Raw genomic sequence first — 21,197 nt, 5'->3', positions numbered from 1 at the left:
AGCTGTAGATGGGGACAGTGTTGCATATGGGAAACAAGGTAAGGTAACTCAAGATACAATGACTAGTTTCTCACTAGTCATCTATAATTCCCAGACTTCATGGAGATACACTTCCTGTTACATGGAGACTAACTGGTGGTATTTTGCTTCTGAGTGTCTGAAAAGCATTTTCTGAAACTTTATTAGAAAAAAGTCTTTAAAAATAATTTCACAGGCCAGGCCGGATGGCACATGCCTGTAATTCCAGTGGCTGAGAGAACACTACACTAAGTATGTTAGGTTGAGGCAGGAAAATCACAAGTTCAAAGCTAGCATCAACAACTAAGCAAGACCCTGTCTCAAATTAAAAGATAAAAATGGGCTGGGAATAGGGCTCAGTGGTTAGAGCCTCTGGGTTCAATCCCTGGTACCTAAATAAATAAAATAAAAATTTCACAGCTCTGTATCAGTGCTTTCTTGCTAAAAACATTAAACCTGAACTTGGTTGGTGGGCACAGAAGTCTTACTAGCTTGAAAAGCTGCTGTGCTTTGGATTTGACTCTTGTTTTTTTTCTCTTCCTAACCATTGAATCTTGAAGCACATTTGTTCATTAAGGAGGTTCAGCACCCTCTACAGTAGTTGATTGCAAGTCATTAAAAGCCGGCAGCATGTCCTAGTCTTAAAAGATAAGAGTCAGGCTTGTGCAAATGAAATTTTAAACAAATGCTGCTTTACTTTTCTATCATTCTCTTAATAAGTGCAAGCTTTGCTTGGCTGTGGAGCCACTAATAAAATTGTAGTATAAAATTTAACTTCAGCTCAGGTTATGTCCTGTGTCTTGGACATTCTTACAGATACTGAAACCAAGATATTCCTACTTTCAAAGACTCTTGTTCCTTATCCCAGGAACTATCTGTGATTCATTTCTACTGTGTGCCCCATTCTTGTATCACTCAGCAAAACGAAGCCTACTTTATCAGTTTTTCGTCTCTGTTGATTTTTCCTTTATTCAGTTGATTAATTACTAGGTTTTTGGTGACTTCCTAATCTTTTTCTGTATTTTAAAATATTCCTTCATTTCAAAGTTCTCTAATGTTAAGATACAAATACAGAGTGCAGTTACTTTCCTTCCACTCAGCTTTGACTTTTCTTTCCAGGATATCAGTTAACAATGTATTTAAAATCATGAAGGAATAAAACTTACAAATAAACAAGAGGCCATTGGTTTCCTCAGTTAAAACACTGACACTTAAAACAAAGTGATAAAAAATGCTTATACCTGACATTGATAACAACACACTCATTTAGGTTAGAAATAGTTGTGTTTGAAAAAAGATGCTGCAAATATATAAAAATATGTGAATCTGATGTCTAAACTGTATAGATTAAAAAAACAAAAACAAAACAAGACACAATTTTATTGTTAGGAAACACTGAAAGCCAATAGTTAATGCATGTATTAATGGGGCTTCTTGACAAATCACCTGTTAAATTTTAGCTGACAGCTTGTCATATATTAATTATAAATAATTGTAATATACGGCTATCATAATGCATGCAACAAAAAAATAGGAAAGGTAATTAGAGTATATCCTTTGTTTTCTCCTTTCACTTATTGCTCACAAGAAAAAAATGACCCAATGTTTCACTTGGGTTGGGATGGTGCCAATGGTTAATGGAATGCCCCACTCTACTAAAGAATTTAATGGGAATATCCATTTGTCACAGTCGCATGCTGTAATCTCCAGTAGCAGAGCCAATGGAAAATAGCATCGTACCATAACGTCCTCTATACACTGCAGGTGAGGGTGAAATGCAGCAGGCCAAACTGAGCAGTCAAGAGAGAGGGCTTGGCTTCTCTAGGCCTTTAGTTATAGAAAGATAGGGATGTCTTTTCTTAAAGAGGATAGTGTTGCCTGTCAGCAAAAAGAGATGCTGCTCTAGAGAAAAAGAAACTGCACTTCTTTCATATGCAGAAACGTGTGAATGTTTGCAGAGCCAGTCTCCAAACCTCTAAACACCTGGAAGTCCACCTGTTTGTATTGGATACTAAAATCAGAAAGACCAGGATTAGACACTCATTTCAGTCATCTCCTGGAGCTGAGTTTGAGCTTTCAAATCTGAAGAATGGGAATTACACAACAAAATGTGCAATGTTATAGGTAGGATTCACAGGACTATGTGAGTCAAAAAAGCTAGCATGGTGCCTGAGTTCTTGGATCCTCCTTTCTTCTTTGTAATGTAGGTGGAATTATAGTGCTGTCTGATTACTTTATTTCTGTGCATCTTTATATGCATGTATCTTATGTCACTCAAGTAAGCAAAATATTGTTCAGTGTAGGGAGTGTCTCTGTGTGAGTTAATTTTTAAAACTCAAACATTTTAACACTTTAAGAGGTAAAGATTTATTCAAACCACTATTATTTCATTTCTACATTTAGCAGCAAATTAAAGAAGAATGTTAGGTACAACCTAGCACCTGCAAGAAAGGGTCTCAGATATGAGTTTCATTACCTTAAGACGCCACTCATTATCTTCAGAACATGTCATTTGGATCTGTTCTGTGTTTCTCTATTCTAGCTGAATTTAATAAAAAACGCTATACTCCTCACAAAGAAAATATGATTAACAACAATTTATTCCATCCCTCAGTTCATAATTTATCATCATTACAGAAGTAAAAACACAAGAGTTTGAAGTTAAATGGACCTACGTTCAATTCTAGTTTGGTCACTTGCTTGTTGTCAGGTTGACCAAAATATCCTCTCTGATCTCATTCCTCACTTACACAATGGAACTAATGATACTTAACTAGCAAAGCATTGTAAAGACTGGAGAGGAGGCAGTGGCTTTCAAACTTTCTCCTTTAATCACTAGCCATATGACCAAAAACATTTCTTTCCAAATATTGTTCATAACCCATTAGATTTGTGAGCCAATAAAGGTCACAATGTGTCTTTAAAAAAAAGCAGGATAACATGCTTAGCACATAATGTAACTGGAACAATTGATTACTATTATTTTCATCATGACTATTTTTAGTCTTCTTTTACGATGCTTCATGATAAATGAGAATGAAATCTTTCCAGTACTTCTAGGAACTAACTCCCTTGGATGGGGTCCAAAACAGACTCATACTCATCGTATGCTGAATTATGCACTAGAGGGGGTTGTGCTATAGCAAAGCTCCTGTGTGCTATTCATCACAAAATGTTAGGACTGGAAGGGAGCTAAGAAAATGTCTGGTCCTATTGCTTCTTTTTCCTCCATGTATTTATAGTTTTAAGGCATTTTATATTTATTGCTCATTGATAAGTTGGAAAAATGGTTTCTTTGATCCAGAGCTTGGAGGTGATAAGGAATAGTTTATGTGACAGGAGAAACTGGGTCATGATATCTGAGTTTTTACTCTACTTCTGCCACCAAAGAGGAGGGTGACCTCAGGGACTCAGGTTCCTTACCTATAAAAACGAGAAAATTTCAACAGATGATTAATCTACTTCTGGTGTTCTTTGATTTAAAATTTCCAAAGAGTAAATAGTTACATAAGATGCTGCAGCATCACAGTGCTCTTTGGTTACAAGTCTGCATTAATATATGTGTATCTGGCTGCAATCTTCCTCCCACTTTTACTCGGATGTGCAGAGAAAGTTTGGCTCTCTATTTGTCTATCTCGCCTTTCCTCAGCAGCATCACCCTGAATAATTCTCAGTCTCTTTTGTATAATAATAGCTCACACTCTCTAGCTGCTGCCCTAGATCCTTACCTCTTTGTCTCAGATGTTCAGTTGTAGTAGGGAAATGAACATTGAGGACCTCGTGGTGACAGAAAAGTTGGGCTTGTGTCCTTTACTTATACTCTCCTGTGTTTCCTTGATGTCTGGGTCCCTTTTTTACCTGCTGTTGCTCACCTTGGTAAAAAATAATTGCTGATTTCTATAGCTAGTCTATCTTACTACCAGGGGGATGATATTTCCTAGGCTAAGCTCCCAGAGAGCAGTCAGTCTTCTTAGATGCATTATTCTCAAATGAAGTCAGATGTGCAGGCAGTGGGTTGTGAGTTGCTCCACCCAAGATAACAGCAGAGAAGTAGAGTAGTAGGATTTTAAATGTTTATTCCTCTAATATTCTACTTTGGATGAAGAAAGTGGGATGGGGGAGGATGTGGCAATGAGAAAGCCATGGTGGATTTTACATCTTAGATGAGAATCATTTATCAGGAGGCTCAGATTTCCAAATCTATCTTAAGGGCACAAGGAGCAGAAGTTCATCATACCTGCTCAGTCTTTCAGCTTGTATCATCAGAAAGACTGGAGGGTATACCTGACTGGAAGGTGAAAATCTTCCTGATTTTCACTATGAGGCTAACCATTAAAAAGGAAAAATGAAAAAGAGTCATGCTAGGATGCTCCTCCTTCACCCCTAACTTGTTGGAAAACTAAACTTCATTTAATTGAAGACTCCAAAACTATGTGCCTTTTTTTTAGAACACACAGGAGGCAGAGGATTACTGACCAATCCTTTAGCGCTTTTCAGGAGCATAGCATGCAGATGGTAGAAACACATGGGTGGCTTGAGACAACAGTCAGGAAACAGGATCATTAGGTTGAATATAAGGAGGTCTGCTTACCTTTGCTCTTTTGAAGACAGCTTGGAGTCTGCAGGAGTAAGTATTGTTTGTATGTGCTAGCCTGAACACAGGATGAACAATGGAGGTGGATGGAGGCCCTGGCTTTACTTTATTTAACCTTTCTGACCAAGTTTCTAACGAAATTTGACGGGTCAATTGCCAACGGTGGCTTCCAGCTGCTGACTTTCTCCAAGGGGCTGGAGATCCTATGGAGATCTCTTACTTATCAATCCACACAGGGCACGTTAGCCACCCTTGCGTTCTGTGGATAAAGAATGTGTATGCCAACAACTGGGCTCCTGTCTGGGGAGAGGGTTTATATTGTCCTTCACAGAAGCTGGGGAGCACTGCACTTCCAATATCATAAAAGCAAATAGCATGAAAGCAAAACAAGAGTTGTTACACCAGGATTTGGATTCAGTGCTTCCCATTCTCCTTCTCTGCCGCCAAAGTGGATCCTACAAGCATCCCCGAACGAGGCTGCCAAGGTGAACTGGGGCGAACACAAACTGTGTCTCATCAACGCGCGCTCCTTATATTATTATCAAAGCTCTGAACAGGGTGCGACCAGAATTTTTTCCTCCGGTGCGCCAGGACGCAGAGTAGGAAGCGCCCGGGTGTGCCTCTCTAGGAGATGAGTGAATCTATGAGAGAGGGTCTTTTCTCACCGGGTGGATGGATACTGAAGAGTGACGTCACCCCGCCCCCTCCGAGAGAGAGAGAGAGAGAGAGAGAGAGAGAGAGAGAGAGAGAGAGAGAGAGTGTGTGTGTGTGCGGTATGGTGCCTCCTTCGCCCAGCACTCCTGCCTGCCCCTCCTTCGTCCAGCCCTCTGGCCCTCTCAGTGGGTCAGTGATCCAGATTCAGGGATTCGCCAGCGGGCGCAGCGGGCCTGGCTCTCCCTGCGCCCGGACGCATCCACACTCACACTCTCGCGCAGGCAAAGGGCGCACACAACACCCTAGCGCTGGGGCACAACGATTCCGTGGGATCCCCAGCACGTTATGAGGATTTTAGAAATCACCCATTCAAGGAAACAAAGAGAGAAGCCTTTCCAATTACTTTCCTGAGCTTTTTCATTTAATTTCCCCACCAAACCACCTCGCTTGCAACAGTAACCACTAGGTTCACGCCGGGTCCAAGGTCTGGGCTGGGCTGGCCATCCCACTTCTTGGCCCTGGACTCCGCTCGCTCCGGCTCTCCTCCAGGCGTCGCCGAGGCCCCTCTCCCCGCCTCCCCTTTCCCCCTGTGGGCCTCAGTTTCTGGTTACCTCGGGTGCGCTTCACTTTTGGGGGGAAGAAGAGAAGAAGGGAGGGGAGGCGCTGAGGGGGGCAGTCGAGTTGCTATTTGTGGCCAAAGAATCTGCTTTAAAAGAAGCAGCAGCAGGAAGGAGGAAACAGGAGAGGCGGAGGGAGGAGAGGAGACGCGGCCCCGGACCCCCCAGCCGCGAGCGGCGGAGCATCGAGGAGCGGGAGGAGGAGGAAGAGGAGGAGAAGGAGGAGGAGGAGGGAGAGGAGCCACACAGCGGCGGCAGCGGCAGCCGGAGAAGCGGGCTCAGGGCGAGCAGGAGGAGCGGGAGGAGGAGAAACCGCCGCGAAGCCGCGGGCTCTGAAGGGCCAGGAGGACGGCCCGGGAACAGGAGGAGGAGGCGGAGGAGGAGGAGAAGGGGTAGGGGTGGAGGGAGGGCGGGGGGACGCGCTCCCTTGGATGCTGGATTTCGGGATTTTGGACTCACTCGCTGACTCTCCTCCACTTCCTCGCTCTGGACTGGGCTGGCCGCACCAGGACTGGGCGGCGGCAGCGATCAGGGGGGCTCCCGCGGCGGCGGCCGCTGCTCGGCGGGATTAAATTGGCCGCCCGGAGGCGGCGGCGCGGGCAGGCGCAGGCTGCGCGGCCGTGGCGGGGCGCGAAGGCGCTGGAGCAAAGTGCTGGTGGCGGCGCGGGAGGCGGTGGCGGCGGCTGCCCGGAGCCAACATGACCAGGTAAGTCCCCTGCCTGACCAGTCCGCCCCTCTGTGTCCTCCCTTCTAGCCGCGCCGGGATCGCCCTGTGCCCAGCCCGGGCTGCCGGCGCCTCCCCGGCCGGAGCGACATGCTCCCGCGTCCAGGAGCCCCGCGCCCGGGCACCGGAGCGCACACAGTTTGCTCTTCTCCTGAACCTTCTCGGGCAGAGGTCCTCCCCTGCATGGTTCACTTCTCGCCTGAAACCTCAGACCCCGGAAAGAGGCGATTCTAGAGAATAGGGGTGTCCGGGTACGTGTGTTTGTGCGACCCTCCTCCTCTCCTCCCAGGGTGGGCGTAGTATTGGGGAAAAACGGGGAGCGGTGGGGCATTCCGACCTTACTCAGGGATTTTGCCACCGCATATTAGATATATAATTTTTTAAAGGCGGAGATTACTGTTTTAAGGAGGGCTGATTATGGTGAGGGGGCGATTTCTTTTTCTTTCTTTCCTCTGAACTAGTGGGGAGAAGGAGAAATAGCAGGAATTAAAGTCTACGCGGCTGCCATAGAGGAGGGGGATTGTTTTGGAGACCTTTCCATGGCAGAATCAAAGGTTGTATTTCTGCCACGGGAATCTGGTGTACTTAGACATACACTTATTTCACAAGGAAGGGGACGCTTAATTTATAATGAAGAGCTAAAGTTGTAGGAAACAATTTGAAAAGAAAGCCACGAACAAACCAAAGAATTTTTTTTTGCTTCCTTTAGATTTATTGTAGCTTTTACATAGGCATGTAGAAAACTTGCTTCTCTGCGACATTTATTCTAATTTAAAAACACTAACAAGTGAAATCAGTTTTCTTATGCTTAAAAAGAAGTCTTGAACACTAACTGTGAGCTTGGCTTTCATTAATTGGGTGTTCCAGGATTCCAGATAGTAGTTCTATTCTTCAAAACCCGGACTATCACAATCCGATTGTATTGTTTCCAGTTCACCTCCCTGTACACTAACTTGCCAAATGTCTCCTCTGTTTTCTAAATTTACTAGAGTGATCCCCCAGCCCAGTCTACAGTTTGCATTTTAAGTACCTAGGAAGATCCCTGAGAGATTGTTCTCCCTGTATTTCCTCTTAAAGTTGTTGTTGTTATTATTATTTCTTATACATGTCAGAGACACAGTGCCAGTTACTTAAAGGGCAGCTCACACATTTTGAGCTCTTAGTAACTAGTAACTGCTAGTAATTTGAGGCACATTGGCTGTTGGATTTAAAGAGTTACTAATGTGGACTTTACCCTTTGGTGTATTCTTTATAACCATCTTGTAGCTCACCTATGGGGAGTTAGTTCCACCATAGATAGTTCTGACCAACCATTTGGACTATTCTTTCTGTTTCAAAGTGTATCCACCAGCCACTCAACTTGAGTAAAAACCAGGGTGATGTACCAAGATACAACCTTTTGATTTAAAGGAATCTTTCCATGATACCAATTTAAAGATTATGTTATAAGTAATATGATGATGATCAGGAACATGCTTAGTAGATATTGTATTTATTTTCAAAACAAATTCTATTAGATGCCTCAGACAGTTATTATAGCAAAGAGAGAACACATTTTCAGTGCCTCAGGTAGGAATTCTTGAAACAGATATCCTAAATGGACAATGCAATTTTCCCTACCTCCCACCTCCCATAATTATGTACTGTACTTTGCTTTTCAATGGAGCCAGCAATTCTGTGACAGATTTCTTAAATTCACCCTCATGCTATCAGCTATTATTGTACTTTCAAAGTGTGAAATTGACAAGCTGGTCAGTTTCATGAATTCAGCTGTCAGACTGTGTCCAGTTAAAAATTGCTAAAAGCTGTAAATGTGCCTTCCTGAAATTTTCTTTTGTGAAGGAAAGACAGCGAGAGGATGGGGGCCTTTAGGGGTGTTAATAATTGTATATCTTTTAAAATAGGTACACTACAAGATGAGTTTTATCACTGGCTGTTTTTGGGAAATACATTTAGATTTCTACCACTGTAAAAGTGGCATTTAGTTTTTATCTATATCTCATTGTAAAGAGTGAACACTAGCATAAAGCCTTCAGTAATAATGGTTTGATAGGAATGCAATTAAATAGAAAAAGTGTCTCTCTTTAATGTATTTTAATATACTTGAGTAATGTATTGCTTTTATAATAAAATGACATGTAAAGAGGTAGAGGGATTAACCATTTTATTGTGGAGGTTATGTAACACAAATTCTACTTGGGCCAGAGCAATTGTATAGTTAGTAAAGTAATGAAATGTGGCAATATATTTTAATATTTATGTATTATGACAGATAACTATAGATGTAAAACTGTTTGAAGTATTAAATGCAATGCTTTGGTTTGCTTTTTAAGATTGACACTCATTTAGAACCAAAATATCTCAAAGTGGAGAACTCAATTGGAATTCCCTAATCTGCTGCTATTTGGTAAGCCACTAGGGGCCTGTATAACTGTTCTTATATCCAGGAGGTATCCTGGTATGGCAATGCAAACCCTTCCTAGAGAGATATTTAAAAAAAATTTCAAGTAGACCATCCCTCAAGTTTTTGTTGTTTTCTTTTTAATACATGAACTCCTGCTCTGATATCAATCATAGAAACTGAAGGATATTTCAAGAATATTATTTAAGGCTTCTCAGACACTATGGTGGTTCAAGGGGGGTTTTTCATAGACAGTGTAAAACAGAAGAGTTATTTGTACAGATTCTTATGTGACCCCAGTTTCTCAGTGTATGGTAAGAAAGAGCATTAATAACTTTTCCTTATTGGATTGATAACGGTGTTATTTGCATAATGTAGGGTTTAAAAGATAAATGAAGCAAGATTACTTTAAGGGAAGTCTAGTCATAGATTGATGGTGTGATTAAACTAGCTTTGTAAGTGCTGTGCAAGTTTGTAGGGAAGGAGAATCTGACACTGTGACTACAGTTTAGTCAGCACTTGAGGGACCTGGAACGAAGATGCACTATACATTTTTAAGTGTCAGTTTCACAAATTTGAAATCGACCAGCTGTGCCAATCTTGATAGACATTGGGCAATAAGGTCAAGTATACTTACAATGTTCTTTTGTTGATTTTCAGTTTTTCAAACTGACAAGGTGACTATTTGTAAGAGCACACTAAAAGTATTTGCATATTGGATTTCCTTCAGGCCAAACTTGATATATCAAGCCACTGAACAATTCTGTATTTAAGAAGATTCTATGGATAAATAAGAATTCATTAGCATGATTATATATTTAAAGTACCACTTAAAGAGAGATGAATTCCTCAAGGTGATTTTGTTTTAAAATCACCCTTTGCTAGTTTCATTGTGTGTTTGGGAATAGTCCAGAGGTGAAGCCTCTAGACTCTTAATTTGTGATCCTGGGAGCATCAGACTTAAGGTTAATATCTTCAAAAGCTGTACATATAACCTTTGGTTATGGTACCTTTTAATTTCCTAAAGTTTCTGGGAATCTTGAAAATGCACTTTGCCTTTGATATAGTGTATTTAGTTTAGTGAACAAAAAATATAGTTTTAGGATTTGTGTTACAAGTTGAGATATATAAAGTGCTAAATATAAAAATACAGTTGTTAAGTTTACCCAGACTATTCAAATAATGCTTTATCTTTTCCTATTTTCTTAAAGGGACAGTAGTTTTTGGTTGAAGGTGAGCCTGAGCAAATGAGTTAATGTGTTAAGCCTGTCTTACTGTGAATCTCTTATTGCCTTGTGGAGTTTCATAGCTTTTCTTTGCTTAATCTTGGTACTGTATAGTTTCTTTGAGAAAATCTTTGAAGAAAGCTACTTACTTGTGTGATGGTGTAGAGGCAAATTGCAGCCTGGAGCAAAATCAGTGTTTAAAAACATTCTGTTTTATATTATCAGTGTTTTGCCAAGAAAGAGCAAAGAGAAAAGTTCTCTCTGTGAACTCAAAGATTGAGGATTCCCATATAGCACATCAACTGAAGAAATCTGATAATGTGGAAGAAGATTGCTTAGAAGGGATTTGTCAGTAAATTTTATTCCAACAAGCATCACTTGTTTAAGAAGCTGTAATTTTGTAGCACAGTGACATTTCTACCAAAGGACAGGTTTGTTTGCAGATATTTTCTATATGGATAATCTCATTTGCTTCTAATCATAAGTTGGTCACACTTACTAAAATGCCATCCTTGGCTTACATTTGTTTCGACAATGAAAGTGTCCAGAATCTCCCTTTTTAAAATATAAATAGATTTGTAAATCAATTGATGTGTAACTGATGTGAATCTGCAATCTGTGTATGGGGTGAAGGTGGGAGTTCATAACCCACTAGAATCAAAGTGTGGAATATGATATGTCAAGAAATTTGTAATGTTTTGAACAACCCACAATAAAAAATTAAATAAAAAAAAAAAAAAAAAAAAAAAAAAATAAAATATAAATAGAAGTGCATTCTAGCTCTCCACAATCAAAGCCCTTAAGAATAAGAGCTAGAAGAATATATGACGTGTGCTCATTGATTGTTCATTATATGAAATCATAGCCTCAGATGTAAAAGTTCAGTACTTCCTTTGTGTCATAAGTCTTAGAAAGGTCAAAGAACAAATGCTTATATGTTACAGTAATCTCTGACCTAATGTAACCTAAATATTAATGTTGTGACAACAATCTGAGGCTGAAGCATTAATGATACAGCATTCTTACAACACATATTTCATAAAATTAAATTTAAACCTTATGTCTCTCTTTTCACCTTTAATAAATTACTTATGCTTTCCTATTATCAGCAATCACTTTGCATTTTCTTCTCTTAATATTTTACTTATAAAATATCTTTAATACTTAGACATTAAAGTATTATGTTTATGTATACTTCCACACTCCTAAAAGGGTTAAAAAACTCATAGTGGGAAAAAGGACTAAATTAACAACCACAATGTTCCTCCACTTCGCTTTCAAAATAATTAATTCAGTAGCTCTCTGTTCATTATTTTCTGTTTGATGCTTAGATATATTTAACAGGACTATATCAAATCTAGTCAATTGGTGTACAGCCTTTTGAAAACTAAAAAAAAAAAAAAAAAAAAGAAGAAGCCTTTTTATGGCTTTTTAACCTCTTCTCTTGTCCAGATCAAATTCTTACATGTTATAGACAATAAGTTAAATGAAAGAGCTGAATATTTGGAAAGGTAAGGAAGTTTGTGCTGTCTGTAAGCTGGTAGGTCAAGGGTATCAGTAGGCGAATAGTATTGAGACAACTTGGATTTTCCTCCCTCTTCACCTGCAGCAGACAAACCTTGCTTTCCTTTGTAAAATGGTTGCATTTATATGGCAGGCCCCTCTGGCTTCTTTAACATTTCCAAACAAAATGTAAGAGCCAGAGCACCATCTGAGCCCAGGCTTTCTTTGACTTCTTTGAATTCACTAAACAGAAATGCTACTTAACTTTGGTTCTTCTTTGACATTCAGATAACAATGTCAGGAGCATTGTGACCTTTACCACATTGCTATTTACTGGATTTAACCTTCGTAAATCTGTCAGTTTCATGAGATTGATTAAATTTATAAATTCTTAATTGTCTTTTTTTTTTTAATGGCCTTTGAGCTTTTTAATGTAGCAGTAGCTACCTAAATTGAGATTTGTGAATTGTGTTTAGAAAACAGTGTTCCTCAGGATGGCTTTGGGATTTGGAGAAATTGTACTTTAAGATGTATACAAAAATCATCTGTAATCATTAGATCACAAGTAACAAGAAACTCCTTTTTTAAGCTTTAGTGGATGAACTTCTTTTGTACAATATCGGCCAATTTTCTTTTTATGCTTCAGTGAAAAGAACATAAATTTGCTGAAAGACGATCTGCATGTTCACCTTATTATTTCTTGTGATAGCATATTTTAGAGCCTCAGTTTTATCATCTGTGAAATGGAGAGAATAACTGTACATCGGGTGAAGATTAAATTAGATGATAAGAATTCGTCTTCTTTTGTATTTTAAATTTTAAAAGCTTCCCAAACATAGTAGTAGTCTGTGGTGGACATACTATATTCGAAACACTGGTCTCTATAATGAAGATCTGCTGTCTTCAACTATTGGCTCTAAATTACTGCCACCTGATTTAAAATTAATATTTGTTGGATATGGGTGCTTGTGTATGCTTACTTACTGGCACTCTGTTTTGTACTTGCTATAATTACTACAGATTCTGGAGCAATCTTTTCTAGCCCAATGTGTTTATTGAAGTCTGTGCATGTTAGCATGCCACAGTACACTGCTTATCTCAGACACTGTTCAAAGTAAGAGCTAGAAATGATTTTACCTAGAACGTACACAGAATTTCTTTTAGAAGTCAGGAATGTATTCATAGATTCCTGAAGACAGTTGATATGATGTGGAGATGCAATTTGGGGGAAGAAATGTTTAGAAAAGCAGTTAATGAAAATATTGAAGCAGAAAGAAGTACCTTCCCTGGCCCTTCACTGGTAGTGCATCTTAGAAAGCTGCTTAGCTCTTTGCCCAGTGCAGCTGTCCTTTCCTGAAGGATCAGGTTTCAAGAGCAATGATGGATGGTGGGTGCCTGTAGCCAGTTGTGGGGTTTGCTCCGAGGTCAAATGTATTGATGGAGGATAGGAATTTACTGCCTTCTGTCTCTCCCTAAGATCCGCCAGTACAATATCACAGGAAGAAATTAAACTACACACATCAATGCTGATCCAGTATCCCATTATAGGTCCCAAAGACATTTGTTTTCAATGTTTAAAATAAAGTTTTCCTTTATCCCCTTTCTGATGCCCATCCCAATGAAAGGGACATATTGAACACATGCTAATTGTTTCTTACTGTACAAGTACATGCTGGACTTCCCGTGAAAACATATTCCAACTACTTGTAGTAAGAACTTAATTGAAAAATTATTAAAGGATTGTAAAAGAAAATCAAACAATACCTACCAATTCACACTTCTCTGGTTGAAATAGCTTAGTGAGATTCTTTAGATTCGTGGTTCTATATTTTATTTTAATTGGGTCTATTGAGATTATTAGGCTAGCTGGGAGTAATAATCTGTTGGAAAATGTTAAATATTCTGAGTACTCATTCGTCATGTAATTGTTTTTTTTTTTTTCCTGGGGGGTTGGAAAGAGTTGTATCTCTCTAGATGAGTAATATATTGGAAGCATCTTCCTTTGGAAATATCCCATGGATGCAAGTTGATCCTTCCAACTTCCCTTTGACTCTTCATCAACATTGAATTTCCTCTTCCTGTGGTGTTTTGACTTCTAGGTCTCCATCTTCATTCTAGACTCTTCCATTATGGTTGTGTTTGTAGCCTTCTTCTAGTCACTGCCTGTACTGTCTGCTGGGATAGTCCTAGCCACTTATCATAGAGCTAATAATGTCTCCATAGAGGACCCCAAAAATGAGTTTCCTGGAATCTCTCTGGAGTTCCAGACCTGAAATGCTATCAGCTTGTTAGATGATTGAGAAGTAGAAGACTCTTCTGTATGGCAAACTCTCCATTTCAGAGTTTGCTTTGTATTTGTAAATCCAAAATATTGTGCAGCATCCATGGTCAGGTCTACTTCCCCCTTTCTTCCTGCTTCAGTATGTAACTTATCCCTTAACTAGAATCCCTGGTGTCCTGTCTTTCTCTTTCCTTCCTTTCACTCCGCTCTGGTTTTGTAGGCTCTATTCCTGTAATTTCTTCACTTTATCACTTCCTCTCCCTTTCTAACTTCACTCTGTGTTTAGATGCTCAGCACTCCCTGTATAGCTTCCTGTGTGGTCTTTGTGTTTCTTATTTCTTCTCTTTCATTCTTATTAAAAACATGCTTTCTGTATTGCAAATTTTGTCAAAACTACATAATTGAGTGCTTAATACCCAGCCCCTCAGTTTCAGCCCTTTCAGCCCAACCCTAATTTGCCTGTTCAGCCTTCTCACTCTGTGATTGTGCAGTATTGCATTCTGTGCTATCACTGAGGAGTCTGTCTGCTCTTGGTCATCTCTTTGGTTCTACCATGACTGTTCTGGATTTCCCTTTTTCTCCTTATCAACCTTGCGTACATTGAAAATGTCTTATTTTTCTTTCATTTTTCTAATGCGTAGCTCAGGTGCTATATCCTTTCTTTGATTTGATATGAACTAAAGAGATTTGAGTTGAATTTAACTGAAATCATGAATGCAAGGAATAAAATTATTCATTAGAAACCTTTGACGATACTCAGCACCATGAGATAGGTATAAATCAAAATTCCTTTATGAGGAAAATTTTTCCTTTAATAATCTTGGTATTACAGGTACAATAATATCAGTCAATGCATAATAGTCACCAAAATTTACTGAGCACTTACAATGTGCCAAGCATTCTGTTCAGTACTTTACTTTCAATATCATGTATAATCTCTGGATAACACTATGCAAATTAAAGCTTTTAGATTATAATTTTACAGAAAGGAAAACTGACCCATGGGAAGGTTAAGTAATTTGCCCAGGATTGAATATATAGGTGTAATAAATAAAGTTGGGACTTAGGGTGAAGATTTTAAGCAATATTACATCCTAACTCTTATTTTATTTATTTTTGCAGTGCTGGGGATTGAATCCAGGGCTTTCCATATGCTAGGCAAACACTCCACTACCGAGCTACATTCCCAGCCTTTTTTTGGTACTAGGGTTTGAACCCAGGGAGACATTAACACTGAGCTACATCTCCACCCCTTTTTAAAATTATTATTATTATTATTATTATTATTATTATTATTATTATCATTATTATTTGAGACAAGCTTTTGCTAAGTTGCTGGGGCTGGCCTTGAACTTGTGATCTTACTGCCATAGTTTCCAGAGTCCCTGGGATCACAGGCGAGTGCTACTGTGCCTGGCTAGCATCCCAATTTTTATCATCTCTCTTCTGAACCTCCTCATTTTTTTGTCTGACAAAAAAACAAAACCAAAACCAAACAAACAAAAACACCCCAACTTTTTTTAAGTGTATCTCACATATACTTAGACAAATATCCCCAATGGCATGTTGTTTTCTTGGCACAAATTTAGGAGAAATTTTAAGCATTATGTAGGTTGTCTTTTGATCATTTCTGAAGTCTCTTCTTTTCCTTTCTCTGTTTGGAACTTGAGGCACTGAAATGCATCTTTTTACCAAAGGGGCTTGGACTAGATGATCCTTTTTTTTTGCAGTTGCTTTCCAGCACTAACATTTTATGCTTTCAGGTCAGTGATACAACTGGCTGAGCTCTGGTCAGTCCTGGAGCAAAAGGGGTTAAATGAGTATCTCCACCAAAAACATTCTTTAAGATCTCAAAGGCTTGTGTTTCCTAGTTATCCAACAGGTAAGAAATCAAAAGCATTTTTTAAAAGAGAAACATAGATCCAGCAGGAATATCTGAAGAGTGCCTGCCCATCAAATAAATGAAATTATGCCAAGTGACTGAAACATATACATCCTACTTATTGGCAGCCTGCCCTATGCAATTTTATCTGGGAAACTTTTGTCCATTATCATGTCTTCCAAAATATTTTGTTTTCATTGTTTACCTGATAATTTCATTATCAATAGCAGATGTCGGATTTAATTAATTTTTTTTCTTCATTTAACCTATTTTTTTTGTTGTTGTTGTTAAGGTCTTGGAGGACTCTTTCTGATTAATTATGGTTTTATAAATAATAAAATACAGGATGTTATATTTGTTTGATGAATTGGAAAATTATCTTTTCTCCAACAATAAGGCACCCTGAAGTTTTAAATCAGACATGGTACATAAAATAAAGGTACATGGAAAAAGTTTTTTTATTTTATGGCACTTATATTATCATTTAACCCCCCTCCCCCATTTTCCATTTTTCTAAAATATTTCTCACATGCAAACACTGGCCTATTTAGCCACATACTTTTCTACAAACTGAGTTCTCACTATAATCTCCTAGAAGCATGGAGCGGGATATGCTGCCTTCTGTGGGTCATGTTGTCTTGAAGACTCTTTCACAGGTTCTTACTAAATGCTTTTAAATAATGATACCTGTAAACTAAGAATGACATATTTAATAAATGCTGCTATGCATAGTCAGATACTGCTTAAGTTTATTTCAATCTAACTTTTGGGGGGTATACATGGACGCAATATCTTTATTTTGTCTGTGTACTTTTATGTGGTGCTGAGAATCGAACCCAGTGCCTCACATGTGTGAGGCAAGCTGTCTGCCACTGAGCCACAACCCCAGCCCTGAATCTCCTTTTTGTTATTATCCAAACCCAACCTGAATTTGATTTTCGCAATATTCCAATGGCTCCCCATTCCTCTCTGTATAGAGCATGAACTATTCCTTAGCATGGGACACCTGACCCTAGTCCTGTCTCCTGCTGTGACTCTAGCCACCTTACCATTCTCATTCATCTTCCCCCACCCAACAGACATCTGTTAGAGCCACACTAAAACATTTGTTGTTTCTCAGACCCTCTAGTTTCTACAGTAATTTTGAACACTCCTTTCAGGAGAATGTCTGCTTCTTTTCCATTTCTGCCTGACTTCTCTTCTTTCAGGTTGCAGCACAGCCGACAACTCTTCTAGGAAACCTTTCCTTTCTCCAGGGTCCAGATATCCTACTTTGTGTGCAAAAAGAGCACTGAATGAATTCTACACATCTACACATAGCATGTGTTATAGTGTATTGCAATCGCTTATTTATGGTCTGTTTCATTACAAGTACTTGAGGCCAAGGTCAATGTCTTATTCACAGTGTTATCTCCAGCCCTTAGTTCATGGCCTGGATCCACATAATAGTAATTTTGGGATAATGCAGTTGAGTGTTCTGTGAAGGAGTCAGCATACCCAGAAGAGTCAGGTGGTTAGTTCATGGCCCAAATCTTACCCTCCATACATTTTTAAGCTCTACAGTTTATGATGCTATCATCAGATGCTCTTGAGTAATTAATTTAATTTCATTTGAGCTAAGTTCCACTTACCTAGTTTCTTACCAAACCAAGACAAAGCCAAATCTGAGTAGACTGTGTATATCTACTCATATGCCACCAGACAAGACAAATCTGCCTTTACATCTGGCTGTGGTAGGAATTCCCAGATGCACTTAATTCTGACACATGGTCATTATTGAACCAAAAGCCATTGCCTGGCATGATTATAGCTCTTATTTGTTTTCGTTTTAAGGGCCTCATCCAGGCTGCCAAATGTACAACAGGTGCCTTAGTTTTATACTTGCCAATCTGTTGTTATTCAAATGACCGCCCTAACAGAGACTAATGGTATCTAATAAAATTGATCTCAGTTCTGGCAAGCCAGGCTCACAAGAGCAAGAGCAGTAGGAACTGCAGTGTGGAAATATGCTGGTTGATGGTAAATGCATCTGGTGAAACATGCATTTTTGAGAAGGCAACATATGTCCCACACATCAGGCCCTTGTTTATGTTGAGCCTTGGACATTTTCTGAATCCTGGTGTTACTTGAACACTAGAATTTGCAGCATCTAATCTTATTTTAGGTGGACTCACCGGGTGGCCTGGGGACAGGACTGGGTGTGCCAGCTTATCAATGAATGGCTGTGCCATGCCTCTAAGGCACAGCCAGGCAGTCTGATCATGCCAAACAGCTGGCATATAAGACTGCTCCTATTTCCTGTTGTTAAAAATGTGCCTCGCTGGTTACATAAGGCCCTGTAAAGACCTGACTGTTTGCAGAGATAGACAGGAGAAGAGCTTGTCAGTTTGCAAACAAGAGCTAATGTCTGGATACTGCATTCAAATGGTGTGTATCATTTTGTGACTTTGTATTCATGCTTCATGGAAGTACACCCAAGGAAAGCTTTGCTACCCAAGGAAATAACCTCTTGACAACTAGTCATACAAATATTGCATAGGAACCCAGGACTGTGAGATAGATATCTATCTATATCTATCTATCTATCTATCTATATCTATCTATCTATCTATCTATATATCGTTTTCTTTTTTCCTGCATGGATTTCAGAGGCCTCATTTTACTCATTCACCTGCTCCCCCATTAAAGATTCATTACACTCAACACTGTTGGATGCAAGGTGCTGTGTGGATGTAAGGATGAGCAGAGCACTGCCAATTGTAGTTTGCATTGGCAAATTTCAGAGATCTGGATTTTTTGGAAAATGCATGCTGGTATAATTTTCATTCTCAATTGGAGAGCTTTGTGTTGTCATGTGGAAAACTACTCAGATTCCACTATGCTAGTAGAGCTCACAAGTCCCTCTAAGTAATAATAATAGTGATGATTATTGGGATAGGAGAGAGTAGTTAGATCTTTAGCTATGGGCACAGCCACTTTTCACTTTGCTCTGCAGTTAATTGAGTTCATGTAATTTCCTGTGACCTAGCATACAGAATAGTTCTTAGGTTAGGATTTGGCTATTATTGGACCATATTTTTGTATTATTTATACCCATCCTACTTGAAAAAGGATTTGTGGCAGCTATTAAATCATATGCTTCACTATCCTTAATAAATCACCTTGGTAGAACAGACGATGGATTATTGTACAGATGGTTAGTTTCTATGAGAAATTTTTAAAAATATGCATCATCTTGGCCTCATTTTGAATGATATTTAGTTTTAAGACATTTTTAGAATGATAGAACCCTTTAGGGAGTGTACCACCAAATTATTCACTTCATGACTTGTTTATATTTTTTAAAAATATACTAAGTAAATGTGATTAAGACTTCTTAATAAATGAATTTAATGGCCAGTTATCTTTTCTAATTTGTCTTTCAAAATAGTCTTTTCATTTTACAGAATAGACACACAGTGATGTATATAAATGTGGTATTACTTATAGGATAAAGGGGAAGTAAAAGATCTCTTAAACATAAAACTCTTTTTCCTTTTGTAATATGTATCGGAGTGACATATCACCCTTGTTTCCACATCTGTAGGACAGAACCAAGCACATTTCTGATGGCACAGTGGGCCATGTTGGCCTCTTTGTCATGGTGGTGATCTTTTCGCAGGTGGCCAATGGGAAATCTTCAAAGATTCTAGAAAGGACACTAAATTTAACCACATGAATTTTTTTATTTTACCCTCTGAGAAAACTAAGGCCCCAAGAACTGAAAAGCATTCAGTTGACACCTTTTGGGACCCAAGGACAGTCCTTTCTGTGCTGGATACAGATGTGGTTATACTGCCAGAAATAGGGCCCAGACAAATGCATTGCCTCTGAGAGGGAGAAGGGTTCCTTAGTATCCAATATCTGCCCTGATGAGGAATCTATGACTTTTCTCATCAAGACTCAAAGGAAACAACAGGAGACACATCTTCTTTATCCTAATTTTCTAATTTAAGAAATCATATTTCCTTGTTACTTAATTAAAATTGAATGTAATTAAAAACTCAAGTCGTGCTATATACATTTCAAGTGGCCCCAAACCACATGTGTAGCTAGTAGCCATTAGGAAAAATAGCTATGAAATAATAGACATGAAATAATTCCATTATTGCACAAAGTTGTATTGGACAGCACGGGTGTGCCTGTGGTTCTGAAACTTCAGTTGATCTTTGCAAGGTTACATTGGAAATAAAACAAAGGCACACCGTTTGCATGTATAGAATACCCATTGATCTTAGGAGGAAAGAATGTACCAGCCAGATGTAAGTGAAAGATGCTGTGTTTCAGAATTACCTTCTTTCTCATGGAAAGTGAACTGATAGCAGATTCTGTGCTTTTTTTGTCTAACGTACTCTGATTTTTGTATCAGCCCAATGTGGAGAAATAGCCTTCCCATGGACATCAAACAGGGAAACCAACTGAGCATTATCAGTTGTACCACATCTCTCCCTGCAAATCTTCAGAGTGGCTTCTCTGCTGTGTTCCTAGTGATCTTTGTCTTTAGCCCCTTTCACTGTTGTAGCTATGTGGGAGAGGTTAAGGTAAGGAAAGGCCATGTAGTTGAAAGAGCAGGCTCAGTAGGGAGATCACATAGTTTAATATCCAAACAGGATGCTCTGAGAGAGGACCCTCTTTATGGAACAACAGTATAGACTGGGCTGTCCTAAGCAAACTGGATAGGTCTGATATCTGCAATCTCCATATGTAGAACAGAGCAGAGCAGATGTGCCTTTGTGAGGCTGGCTAGACTGGGCCAGAGAAAGAGGTGAAAATACTGGAGATGCAAATGTTCTGCCTACCCCCATCCCCCAGCATCTTTTCCTATTGTCTTTTTGTTTTATTATTGTGCTCTTAAATTTTGTCAGTGATCAAGCTGATCCAATGTCACATTAATTAATGCTGACAAGCACATATCAGAATAACCTGTTGGAAGTCATTGAGAAAACATCAGGGGAGATGACAGACTTCCAGACTTCACCGGGACAATCTTAAAGGGACAGAGAGGGAGGGGAGAGAGCAGGAACCCATTGCCTCTACCCCACTCTCCACAGCTTCTCTGCTCCCCAGGCAGGCACTAAAGGCTCGGATTAAGGTTTTGGTAGAGCTGTGAAAGAGAACAGCCATGGGAAGAAGGTCCTAGAAGCAGCCACCTTTCTCCCACCCAGTCTCTCTCTTGGTCACAGGCTGGAGGTAATTGTTTCCGAACACTTTTTTGTCTCGTGTTGTAAGTTCTATCTCCTCCCTCAGGGAGTAGCACA

The 21,197-nt window shown here is 39.4% G+C and overlaps 1 protein-coding gene across 16 annotated transcripts in view; it reads left to right on the top strand.

The window, feature by feature from the left end:
• Ptprd (protein tyrosine phosphatase receptor type D) overlaps positions 1–21,197 on the top strand; it is a 2,207,759-nt gene that overhangs the window by 1,689,770 nt on the left and 496,792 nt on the right. The window contains exon 1 of one of the 16 annotated variants that reach the window (XM_046445828.2): positions 6,480–6,589. The exons of 14 other annotated variants lie outside the window; for them this stretch is intronic. The gene's annotated coding sequence lies outside the window, so the exon portion shown is untranslated. Of the gene's footprint in view, positions 1–6,479; positions 6,590–6,695; positions 6,859–21,197 lie in introns of those variants that run through there. One more of the 16 variants, XM_058579706.1, reaches the window with a different exon arrangement.

The sequence above is a fragment of the Marmota monax genome, unplaced genomic scaffold (assembly GCF_021218885.2).
Source record: "Marmota monax isolate L192 unplaced genomic scaffold, Marmota_monax_Labrador192_F-V1.1 WCK01_AAM20220418_F8-fsc00124, whole genome shotgun sequence".
Lineage (NCBI taxonomy): Eukaryota > Metazoa > Chordata > Mammalia > Rodentia > Sciuridae > Marmota > Marmota monax.
This window is presented reverse-complemented; position numbering and strand designations above follow the sequence as displayed.